This window comes from Nuphar pumila, chromosome 4, assembly GCF_984573655.1.
Source record: "Nuphar pumila chromosome 4, dmNupPumi1.hap1.1, whole genome shotgun sequence".
NCBI lineage: Eukaryota > Viridiplantae > Streptophyta > Magnoliopsida > Nymphaeales > Nymphaeaceae > Nuphar > Nuphar pumila.
The window spans coordinates 41,004,084-41,017,432 of record NC_143252.1 but is presented as its reverse complement, the minus strand read 5'-3'; the positions used below and the strand labels follow the sequence as shown (position 1 = coordinate 41,017,432).

Below are 13,349 nucleotides of genomic sequence, written 5' to 3'. Positions count from 1 at the left end.
TTAATTTTTCAAAACACAATAGTCACCACATTGAATAAATGATTTAATTACAGAATAAATAAACAAATTGCAACAAGTGTCATTGGTTTATAGAGGAAAATGAACATGATTACTACGGTGTTATAGAGGAAATAATGGAGTTGACTTACTTAGGCATGAATAACAGGGTAACTTTATTCAAGTGTCATTGGTTTGATCCAACTGCAACAAGACTCGACAAAGCTTCAGGCATTGTGGAGGTGAATCATAAATCAAGGTTTGGAACATATGAACCATTCATATTAGCCTCGCAAGCTCAACAAGTTTATTATACTTCATATCCGAGTATAAAAAAGTCAGATAGAAATGAATGGTGGGCAGTTTGCAAGGTGAAGTTCAAACTATACCCCGAGTATGATCAGTTACAGGAAGATGAGTTAGCTGAAGACAGCGATTACTATCAATCAGATGATGTCTATGACTTCGCTTATGGTCACGATGTTGCGCATGATATGCATGTCATATCTCCATTGGCCGATGAAACATTCATAGAGGAATGTGATCCAAATGATGTACCAAGTGGATGGGCAAACAATGAAGAAGAAGAAGAAGAAAGTCAAACTAGTGACGAGGAAGAATTCTCAAGCTAGTGAGCAAAATCTTATACTACAAACCTCTATTTAAATGCATTGCACTACTTGATGTGAGTTATATTGCAATACTTGGTGTGAATGATTAAAAATTTTATTTGAATGTATTATAATACTTGATACGAATGATTCGAATGCATTGCAATACTTGATGTGAATGATTTGAATCATTTGAATGTATTGTAATACTTGATGTGAATGCATGAGTTGTATTGCAACACTTGATGTGAATGATTACAAATTTTATTTGAATGTATTGTGATACTTGATATGAATTATTTGAATGCATTGTAATACTTGATGTGAATGATTTGAATTATTTGAATGTATTGTAATACTTGATACGAATGATTTGAATGCATTGCAATACTTGATGTGAATGATTTAAATTATTTGAATGTATTATAATTTATGCAACGAATGATTTGAATTATTGCAATACTTAATGTGAATGATTTGAATTATTTGAATGCATTGTAATACTTGATGCGAATGATTTGAATGCATTACAATGCTTGATGTGAATGACTTGAATGCATTGTAATACTTGATGCGAATGATTTGAATGCATTGCAATGCTTGATGTGAATGACTTGAATGCATTGTAATACTTGATGTGAATTATTTGAATGTATTGTATGACATATGTTATTTGTTAGAATATGGTTCATGGAGGTTATAGTGGTCGCTCATCCAGTAGTAGCCAGGCTCAGCCTTCATCTTCACGGGCTCCTGTGATAGGTATATCATATAACTAATTGGATGCTTGATTAGTTCAAATGCGCATTCTGAAAATTTCTAATGTATTTTTTTACAAATGATGTTGCGCCTGTACACGACCCACCTACACCAGTTGATCACACAAGTCAACAGCCAACACAGGAAACAGGGTCTTCTCAGGCTGGCACAAGAAGACTCATTCGAATAGTGTATATCGATAATCGACCGTAAGTATTTTATTTTCAATTATTGCATATCTTATAAATATTTTATATTGATATTTACTGTGTAACAATTCATGTGCAGCACGAGGTTTGAGCCACAAGAAGTAGTACGGGAGATTAAGAATTCACTTCTTCAACATCTACCAGGACCGGTTGTTCAATGGAAAGAGTACCCAAAGGAGGTGTTAGACAGATTGTGGTCCTCATTCATGGTATACAGTTGTTCCTCATAGTTAATGTGTTTCATATTTAATTTATTTAAGTAATGTCTACTAACTTTCTGAAAATATTTGTAGGCTTCGAATAGCTTCGCAACTACGGTGGAAGAAAATGATGCAAGGAAGGTGTGGCAGAAGGTGGCTGTCAATCAATTTGCAGACATGCTGCACACTATGAAGACTGCAGTAAAAAAAGCATCTGGCGTACTAGATGATTCATTACTGTGGAAGGGCCATGACCCTATTACTATCAGGAGAGATTACTGGGATGAAATGTGCGATAAGTGGGCAGGAGATGCATTTAGAAATCGCTCTGCGAAGGCTGCACAAAATCGATCGAAGATGCTCGAAGCCCATCTACACACAGGTGGATCTAAGACATTTGGGAGTCATCTGAAGAAAATGGTAACTCATCAATATATAATATTAATTTTATAAGTATTGTTGCAAACTTGTGTACTAAATCTTTTGTCATTTAACTTTGTAGGAAGCAGAAAAAGGAGGCAGTGTACCATATAAGGATGTGTTTGTTGAAACACATAAACGGAAGACCACGGGAGTCTTCGTATCAGAGAAGGAGAGAACGACAATGGTATGTATTTATTCTATTAATAATCATTGCAATATATATGCAAGTTATCATAATGTTATCATTAATTATTAATGAATACTTTAAACATTATTTTGTAGGAGGCATATGAGCAACAGATGGTAGAGCGATATGGCGATGACGCTACTCAGCATCCATCATTTGATCCTACAACATGGGTGACTGCAGCAGGTGAACCCAAAAAAGGTCGCGTGTTCGGGTTTGGGAGTAATATGAACACTTCACCAGTTATTTATTCTTCCAGTTACGGCTCACCGACTTCTTGCGCGGACATAAGCTCCAAGCAGCAGACTATTCTTTCCGGAGATGATGTACGCCAGATCGTTACGGAATCACTGAATAACTACTTCCATGACACTGTCGCCCCCTTTCTCCGAAATGAGATCAAGGCCGCTGTTCTGGAAAGGGGATCTTCGATTCCAGGTCCCTCTCAGGTATAATCACATATTCAGTTTTTTGTCTGCCTTAGAACACATATGAGCATAATCGAATCACATATATAACTTTTTGCCTGCCTTAGAGCACATATGAGCATTCTATAATCACATATTCAGTTTTTTGACTGCCTAAGAACACATATGAGCATGATAGAATTACATATAAAGTTTTTTTGCCTGCCTTAGAACACATATGAGCATGCTATAATCACATATTCAGTTTTTTGACTGCCTAAGAACACATATGAGCATGTTATAATCACATATTCAGTTTTTTGACTGCCTTAGCATACATATGAGCATGATAGAATCACATATAGAGTTTTTTTATTGCCTTAGAGCACATATGAGCATGCTATAATAACATATAGAGTTTTTTTATTGCCTTACAGCACATATGAGCATGCTATAATCACATATAAAGTTTTTTGGCCTGCCTTAGAACACATATGAGCATAATCGAATCACATATATAACTTTTTGCCTGCCTTAGAGCACATATGAGCATAATAGAATAACATATAGAGTTTTTTGCCTGCCTTAGAGCACATATGAGCATGCTATAATAACATATAGAGTTTTTTTATTGCCTTAGAGCACATATGAGCATGCTATAATCACATATAAAGTTTTTTTGCCTGCCTTAGAACACATATGAGCATAATCGAATCACATATATAACTTTTTGCCTGCCTTAGCACACATATGAGCATGATAGAATCACATATAGAGTTTTTTGCCTGCCTTAGAGTACATATGAGCATGCTATAATCACATATAAATTTTTTTGCCTGCCTTAGAGCACATATGAGCATGCTATAATCATATATTCAGTTTTTTGACTGCCTAAGAACACATATGAGCATGATAGAATCACATATAAAGTTTTTTTTATTGCATTAGAACACATATGAGCATGCTATAATCACATATTCAGTTTTTTGACTGCCTAAGAACACATATGAGCATGTTATAATCACATATTCAGTTTTTTGACTGCCTTAGCACACATATGAGCATGATAGAATCACATATAGAGTTTTTTTATTGCCTTAGAGCACATATGAGCATGCTATAATAACATATAGAGTTTTTTTATTGCTTTAGAGCACATATGAGCATGCTATAATCACATATAAAGTTTTTTTGCCTGCCTTAGAGCACATATGAGCATGCTATAATCACATATTCAGTTTTTTGACTGCCTAAGAACACATATGAGCATGTTATAATCACATATTCAGTTTTTTGACTACCTTAAAACACATATGAGCATGCACAAATCACATATAGAGTTTTTTTACTGCCTTAGAACATATATCATTTATGATAGAATCACATATAATTTTTTTTCCTTTGCCTGCCTTAGAGCACATATGAGCATGCTATAATCACATATTCAATTTTTTGACTGCCTTAGCACACATACGAGCATGATCGAATCACATATATAGTTTTTTGCTTGCCTTAAAGCACATCTGAGCATGGTAGAATCACATATAGAGTTTTTCTAACTGCCTTAGAACACATATGAACATGCTATAATCACATATTCAATTTTTTGACTGCCTTAGCACACATATGAGCATGATAGAATCACATATATAACTTTTTGCCTGCCTTAGAGCACATATGAGCATGATAGAATCGCATATAGAGTTTTTTTTTTGCCTTAGAACACACATGAGCACATGATAGAATCACATATAATGTGTAATTTATTTCATTATATTTTGTTTATCAATACTGACGGTTGTTTTCTTGTGTAGGCTGATAGCGATAATCAGCGTAGCGGAGCTGAAGGGACAGATGAAGGCAATGAACAAGAAGACGCACAAAATCTTGGCGATGATTAGAGAACTGTGTTAAAGAAGTTCTATTTTTTTATGTTTCCTAATTGTAATTGTTGAATTGTAAATAATTAAACTTGTTAATTTTAAGGTGGAACGATTAATTGTTGTAGATTCTTTTTATATGGAATTTTTTGTGTGATTTGTTTTTTATTTACAGGAAATATAAATTATACCGTTCTCGGTATTTAATTTTCAAATAATTTTTTTTTAATTTTTTTCGTGTTTGCGACGGATTAGCGATGGAACCATCCATCGCTATTCATATAAATCTAGCGACGGCCGTAAATCCGTCGTCAAGCCGTGGTCGCTGTTTAGTACTGGCGGATTGGTGACGGAATATAGCGCTCGTTAGTCCGTCGCAATTAGCGACGAACCTGACGACGGAATAAATCCGTCGCCAGTTAGCGTCAAAAAATTCGCAACGTAAGCATAGCGTCACCTCGTCGTCGCTAATCCGTCGCTATGCCTCTTAGCGACGGATTAGTGACAGAATGTGGTCGTCGCTAATCTACTGCTTTGTTGTAGTGGAACTCAGGAATGATGCATATGAGAATGCCAAGTTATACAAAGCTCGCACTAAAGCATTTCATGATAAGCACATTGTCAGAAAAGTGTTTGAGCCGGAGTAGAAAGTTTGGCTATACAATTCTCGTTTGCATTTATTCCCAGGGAAATTGAGATCGAGATGGACAGGACCGTACATTATGAAAGAAGTGTTTCCACATGGAGCAGTTACATTATTTGATCCTATGACCCAAGGTACATTCAAGGTTAATGGGCAAAGACTGAAGCCCTACATTTCAGATTCCTTGCAGAATGGTGAGTGTGAGATAGTGCATCTCACAAAGGCATAAGGATTCGACCAGAGGGATGTATCATATGTACATTAGTTTTGTTTTTCATTCCAATATTTCATTTCATAAGTGCTGATATTTGTTTTTTGTTTATGCAGGATGAATCTAACATTTAGTGCATGAGAATGAGTTACCAAGTACAGGACAGAGTTTTCAGAGTATATATTGACCAGATGAGCAAAAAATTATGCAATCAGATATACATAGGATGATGCAAAAGTCAAGTCAATCAATTTCAGAAGCCCGACACAGATCAGGTTGTATCTATCCTTTCTCCCATATTCATTTTCTTGTCTTTTAGTGTGCATTTGCATTGCAATTTACATATTTTGTATGTCACTAGGGACAGTGTCATTCAAGCATGGGGGGGTGGTTTAGATGCACACTAAATTTTTTTTTTATGTCTGGTAGCTAAAGTAGGCGTTTAAGAACAAGTTTGTAGCATATATGATTGTTTTTGGCATAATCTAATAGTTTAGAAATTTTTAAGCCCCATGTAAAAAAAAATTTCTCTGAACTGAGTCAAATAAAGTAGTTATTTATAAAAAAATTCAAAGAAAAGATAGTATTTGATTGTTAGAAAGTTTTGAATCACTTTAATATAAGCATGCACAGTATGTTTTGTGAAAGAAATAAGCAATGGAAAGATGCTTTTGAAAAATAAGCTTTAAAGAATAGAGCTACGTTTAGTTGTTGATGTCTTCATGAATCCTAGTAGTGGAACTCAGACACAAGATGAAGTGTTTGAGTCTCTTGACGAAAAGGATAACGAAGGAGATCATCCTCCTGTCTAGTCGATATCTGTGGCCTTTGTAGTTCGAGCAAGTAGAATCTGAAGGGTGTTTTACACCTGGTGCCCTAAAGCCAGCTGGTTTGGGAGCCACTGGTTCGAAAGCTAGTTACATGAACTGCATAGAAAGCCTAAGAGATAGAGACATTGCACATGACGAGAGGAAGACTATACGTAAACTATCATAATAGAAGGTCTAGTGACTCGAGCAATTAAGTCTGAGGGATACTTTGTATCTAGTGCCCTAAGGTCGTCTGGCCTGAGAGTCACTGACCCAAAGCTCGCTACATGGGCCATGAAAACTGGATATTCGAAATAGTGCTCAAGTGAAAAGAATGCTCAAGAGAAAATTGAAAAAGGGTGAAAAATTGAAAATCAGAAGAAAAAGAATGTGCTGAATGAGAAAAACAATTTCATTGCTTAGAAATATGTGTGAATTACTGTGCAAAAAATATACAAGTGAGGATAAATGAGTAATACATCAGAATACTTGACTTTCTAGAAAAAATCATAGATAGCTACAATTTTAGAAAAGTGAAGGAAAAAGATTTTTACTGTGGTGGCATAAGATTTCTGAATTTGTTTTGGGAGTGTCCATTACATGAAATATTTGTTCCAACTGTTTTCTTAACTGCTTACTATGTTTGAAAAATTCATTCTTGCATTTTATTGATGTTTGTGGGTAGCATCTTTGCAAACCCTCACGAGACCTTACTCGTCCACTGGGGTAACTCAGGGGTTTAAAGGGCTTGTTGCATACGCTAAATGCAACCGTTATTCCTACGAAAGTGAGTTAGTTTTTATGCATTCATGTCTAGCATTTCTTGTCATGTTGCATAACATAGTTAGTTGTTTGTTAAGGGACTAACAAACATTCAAGCATGGGGGTATTTGATGATACATGAAATGCATATCATGTTAACGAGTTATTCATGCATTTTATAGTGAGATTGAGGTTTAAAACCCAAGTTTAGATGCATTTTGATAGTAAGGGGTTGTGGTTCGAATTTCAGAGAAATCGGAGTTAAAATGAAAGAGTTATGGCTATTTTAGTGTTCGAGCATGGATTTTGAGGTGGATCAGATCCATATCCGACCCAATTAGGCTGTTTTGGACCCTGGATCAACCTTTAGAAAGCCCAAATCCAACCCACACGCATATCCATACCCATTTAGAAAATATTTGCAGAAAACCCTCCAAAAAGTGGCGCAGAGAAAATAGTTTTTTTATAACCTTGTTTCTGAAAATTATCAAAAGTATAAATTAGAGTTTTCAGCAAACCCTAGGCGTCTTTGGCATTGGAATTGATGCCCCACTATTGTGACTCTAGCTCCAGCCCCCTTCCAATCTCTCATCTCATACCATTTCCATTGAAGATTGAGTCTATGTTTGAAACTCAAGCATTATTCCATCTCCCTTTTCAATTCTATTCGTTTCTTCTTCCTCCTTGCTGTGATTAATTATTATTTGTTGTGTTTTTGCAGGTGTAGCAGAGGTGGAGACCATCTATCTTGTGTGGAAGTGCGAAACACCCCAACAAGATGAGCCGGCCCCACCTCCATCCGGTTTTCTAAGCCCTCCGATCGCGAATCGACACCCTTTCCATCTTCGGTGGATCTCCAACGTGTTGCAGCTGTAGAACCCCTGCTTGTGGTGATATTCCAGCATTCTCAAACAATCCGGGTCGTCAAGCTAAAGCCATTGTCTGCTCTCTTTTCCCCCACAATCGTCGGATCGCCCTGGAGGTAGGTCTTCTTCTCTCTTTTCTTCTAGTTAAAACCCAAATCATGTGTGCTCATTTTTCTTGTGTTAATTTTTGTTCGTGTGCTGTGTTTTTTTTCGTTCCAGCCTTAGTGTAGCTTTTGTGCATAGACCAGCACGGTAGATCTAGGTTTGGTTTCATTGTTTTTGTGTTCAAATCTTGATTTCCCATTGTCTTCATTTAAAACATGAATATCGGCTAGATCCCCTTCTAGCCGATTTTCTCTTTCTGTCCAGCATGGTTTATTGTGTTATTTTTACAGAAAAATCAGTTTAAAAATTCCATTTTTATTTAGTTTGGTCGTTGGGTTTGATTGGTTGTTGTTTCACTTAAAGAAAAAAAAAATCAGCTAGATTAATTCTAGCCGATCTTTGTGTCTCTGTGAGTATAGGCTTTGAAATTTTTTTTTTCTGTAGTTTCATCGTGTAATCTGAAGTTGTTCATCTGTTTCCAGTGTCCTTTATCTTCGTTTTAGGTGAGGGTAGGTTAAATACATGTTGTGTGATCTGTTTTGAAATAATTGTTGAATTAGAGTTGATTCCGGGGAAGTGTGTGTGCTTTCATTGTGCAAGTTGTGTGGTCTGCTATTTGTTTTGTAGTTTAACAGTCTCGTAAAGTTGTGTTAGTCAAGTTTATCATGTTAGGGTCGTAAATATTATTTGGGTGTTTAGTGTTTTAGGTGTTTTATTTTTATTGAGAAAATCAAAAAGTCGAGTTTTAATCCTTTGTTTTGTAGTGTTGTCCAGCCGGCTGTAGGGTTTTCCATATAGTTTTTAGTTCGTTTCATTAGTATAATTTGCTGCTTAATATTCAGTTAAGTTAGATGTTAATTACGCAATAGTGATATTAGTGTAAAGTCTAATTCTTTTGTGTTAGGAGTCTAGTTTGTTTGTTGTTATCGTTTTATGTTTAGGTGTTCTATGATTTCCAGCATAGTAGATAGTTTGTTTATGATTTCATTAGTGTAATTAGTTAATTTTAGTTATGTGTTAATTTAGTCTCATCATTCTTATGGTAGTTTTATCTTTATTGTTATATTGTGATTTTAGTGTTGTAGGTAGTCTTCTTCCCCAAGAAAAGCGTCAGCGATTAGAGCTCTAGGCTGTTTTTGGTAGGGTTCAATTGAATAGGAAGGTGCATTAGTGTGTCTAGATTCATTGTATTAAGGGTTAGTTAGTTTTAGACGTTTTTTGTAATTGGTAATTTATGTATTAGATGTGATTTCCTTAATTGTAGAAATTTATGGTTTCTAATTCTAACCTTTATTGAAATTAGTTAACTTGTGGATCAATTAGTTTAGGTAAAGGTTAATATATTATTTAGAGTAAATCGAGTTATAGATAAGGGTCATTAATATGTGAAATTCGAATTTGGCAACCTTGAGTCTTTTCAAATTCGTGGATTATATTTTAAGCAAGGTTGAAAGTTGGTGTCCAGCCTAAGAAGTTATATTTTACCTCTTTAGAAACCAAGTTTGAAAATCTCATTTACTTTCCAAAAGAGTATCCACGGTTTTAAGAAAGGATTTGATTTATCTTAAAAAATTTTGTTTTTAGAAAGTCAAAACCGTGTGGTTTATGGGTTGGACGGTTTCACATTCTTCCATTCCCCCATTTGATTTAGAAAGCTTTTAAGGAAAAGTAAATCTTTTTAGGTTGGACGATTTACCCCTCTTTAACTTCCCAAATTAAATTTTAATTGCAATTAAAGAGGGTGTTGACTTTCCCAAATTCGTGATTGAGTATTTAAGGGTCCTTTTCCTAACCGTCCTTAGTGAGCTAGCCTAAATTAGGTTTTAATTATTTGAATTAATAGTGTCAACCTTAGGTTAGTAATTAGGTTATTATTTAGGAAGGTCTTAACTTGGGTTTCATTTATTAGGCATGTAAGGAGTGGAGTCATTAGTGTTACTTATTATTTTTAATTAATTAGGTATTAATTTTAGGTTTCTAAATTAGGCATTGTCTCAGTTAGTCGACCTAGCCATGTGTGGCGTGAACCTAGTCCTAGTTCTATCTTAAAACCACCCTCATTGGTCTTTAGTGGTCTATTTGACTTTAGTTTTAACTCATATTTGATATAGTGTAAGTTAGTTTAGTTATTCACTTGATCGATCTAGTTAGATTTTAGAAGTAAGTGTTTATTTACGGTGTACTTATTCATTGTGTTGATTTGAGTAATTCCTTTAGTTAAGTTGTATTTAGTTTGTATTAACTGCAGCTTCTACTTCATATAGTTAGATTTGCATCTTTGATTAAACTAGTTGCATTTGATATCTTAAGTAACATAGCTATAGTCGTGATTTTCATATTGTGTTCATTCTTCCATGCATATAGCATAATGGCATTCATCATTAGCATATAAACTGTCATTCAGTATTATTTAAGTCTGCATTAGTGTTAGATTGCATTCTTAGTGTTTAAAATAGAATTCCAAAGTGAATAGTGCATTGAACTCGAAACCCGATTTTTGCCCTGTCGCACAATCGTTATTTCATGTGAAAAGTTTTCAAGTTTTCCAAAAAAAAAAATCTATTCACTTTATTGGCGTGTTTACTGTCTGCACACCAAATTTCAACTCAATCCTAGTTGATTTGGTCTGATTTTTAAGCATTTTGTGAAAACAGCTTTTTCGGATTTTAAAATTTCGGGACCTGCGATATCCAGATTTTCCCCGGTTTTGAAACGCTTATATCTGGAGTTCTATATATTATTTTTCCATTCTGTAAAAACTGTCAGATTTGTTGATTCTGTTAGTTACAGAATAGAACAAATTTTGGGAAATTCAGACCTCGTTTTCCCTGTCAAACAGTCAGTTTACGAAGAGCTGTCAGAAGTCTATTTTGCACTATTTAAGGGTAGATTTATAATTTCATTCTTTGTCATTTTTGGTCTATTTTCATTATTTTCTGCATTTTAATTGTTGCATCTGCATCATCCAGCATTGTTAGACTTAGATTAGGTTATTTTACAATTAGTTTAATATTTTAGTTGATTATTTTATTGTAATTAGGATTTGTTTTGTTAATTTCTTGAAAATTAGGTTTAGTTTCATTTCTATTTTGATTTATTGGAGTTATTTACTAACTTTGTATTTTCCTGTGTTATTAGGTTGAAAAGCATAAAAATTTTCCAGGGATTATTGTCCAAGTACGAAAAGTTGAGAAGTGTTGAAAAGACAGAAATACCCTTGGCGTGCAACAGAAGACTGAATTGCTTTTCCATTTTATTTTTGTGTTAATTTGTAATTGTTATTAGCCTTGTGCTTGTAGACTGATATTTGTGATTAATAAATTAAATTTCTTAGAAATAATTGATTAATTCTTGTTCTCTGTGGATTCGACCCGTACTTACCACTTTGTGGAAAGTCGGTTATTTATTTTTGGTTGACGATTTTCCAAAGATTTTATCGAAAAATTATCTTTTGAAAAGAGCATTTATAAAAATTCAACCATTTACTGTTTCTGTTTTTCTTTTTATTTACGTAGTTAGGACACTAGGTAGTTAGGTTACATTGCACACATCTGGACTTAGTTCCAGTGTATGCAAGGGCACAGGAATTTGGGTGTCTCACTTCAACCGTTCATTGAGGATCGAGAGAGAATTATACGTTCTTCTCAAAATCGATCTGAAATGAGGGACTTAGAACCCGAAGCTCCTATGCGCCCTCTGAGGAAGTACTTCCTACCTACAGAGTACACCCAGGCATTCTGCATTCGGAGACCCGATGTAGGGGCGCCACACTACGAGATTAAGGCTAGCGTGATTCATATGCTTCCATCTTTTTACGACCTTAGTCACAAAGATCCCTATAGGCACCTTGACAAGTTCCTCGAAATTTGTTCTATAGTGAAGATACAGAATTTCGTTGACGATGCGATGAAATTGACTCTCTTCCCATTTTCGTTGAAGGACAAAGCCAAGTATTGGCTGAAATCCTTAGACACGGTAGTGATAGGGTCATGGGATCAGCTTCAGCAGGAGTTCCAGAAGTACTTTTCCATTGGTAGGATAAATTAGTTCAGGTGAGCCATTACCAGTTTCTCAGAACTAGATGACAAGCAATTTCTTGAAACTTGAGAAAGGATGGAGGACCTGATTAGGAAATGCCCCCACCACCAGGTGCTGAGATGGCAGTTGGCGCACTACTTCTATGATAGATTGTCTGACAGGAATCGGCAAATGATCGATGCTTCATTTGGGGTTACATTCATGTTGAAGAGCGAGAATGAGGCCTGGCACTTATTTGATACTCTTGCTGAGAACTCATTGCACCATACCTCTACCTTTTCACTCTGAGAGAGCCACAATCGCACCCAGCATTTCCAAAAAAGGTGGTGTTCTTGAGATTGATTTGACTGTTGCGCTGTAAAGCAAAGTGGATATGCTTTCTCAGAAGCTGGATCGACTTCTCGTGGGCCCACCCCCCATCCATCATGTTTGTGCTCTCTTTGCCAGTCTAGCACATTCTGTCACTGAGTGCCATTCAGCAGCTCAGTACCTTGAATTTGTTCACGAACAAGTTCAGGCTGCTCAGGGATTCGCCAAACCCTTGCATGACCCATTTTCATCTACATAGAATCTGGGTTGGCAAAAACATTCGAATTTTTCAAGGAAAATCAATTAGCCTTAGTCCATACCACTCCATCTCACCAGGTTAGGCCTAATAGGTCCATTCAGTCATATCAGAGGTTGAATTATCCCCAGCCCCGTCCTGCCTTTCCTATGGTTGCTCCTCAAGAGACAACTTCACAGTTTTCTTTTAAGGAGAAGATTCTTCTAGCGTTGCAGGAGGTGAAAACCTCCAGCCAAACCGCTTTAAAGAAGTATAACCAGTTGCTCAACTCCCATACCCATTCGATTGAGAAGCTTGAAACGCAGATGGGTTAGTTGGCAGACGCTTTGACAAGGAGGACCGAGGGTAATCTACCAAGCCAACCGGTGATGAATCCTAAGGGCAAGGAAGTCATGGCTTCCAAGCTGCACATGCATAAATTCCATTGAAAGAATAGGACATCAGCTGAGCAGAGACAATGTATTATATGTATATAGCAGAATTAGAATTTTCAATTTAGCATTTTTGTTTAGTTATTTGATTTCAGATGAGCTTACATTCGCGTTGATTCATGCAGGCTTAGCTGATGTTTATTGTATGAGTACAGGTTACTAGATTCAGGACATAGCTTTCAGAGCGAACAATTGGCAAGGTCAGCTGAAAACTAAGAATCCGCATATGCTTAGTGGTGGAGCATG

General features: G+C 35.8%; 1 pseudogene; it reads left to right on the top strand.

The window, feature by feature from the left end:
- LOC149840089 (uncharacterized) overlaps positions 1–13,349 on the top strand; it is a 42,653-nt pseudogene that overhangs the window by 16,775 nt on the left and 12,529 nt on the right.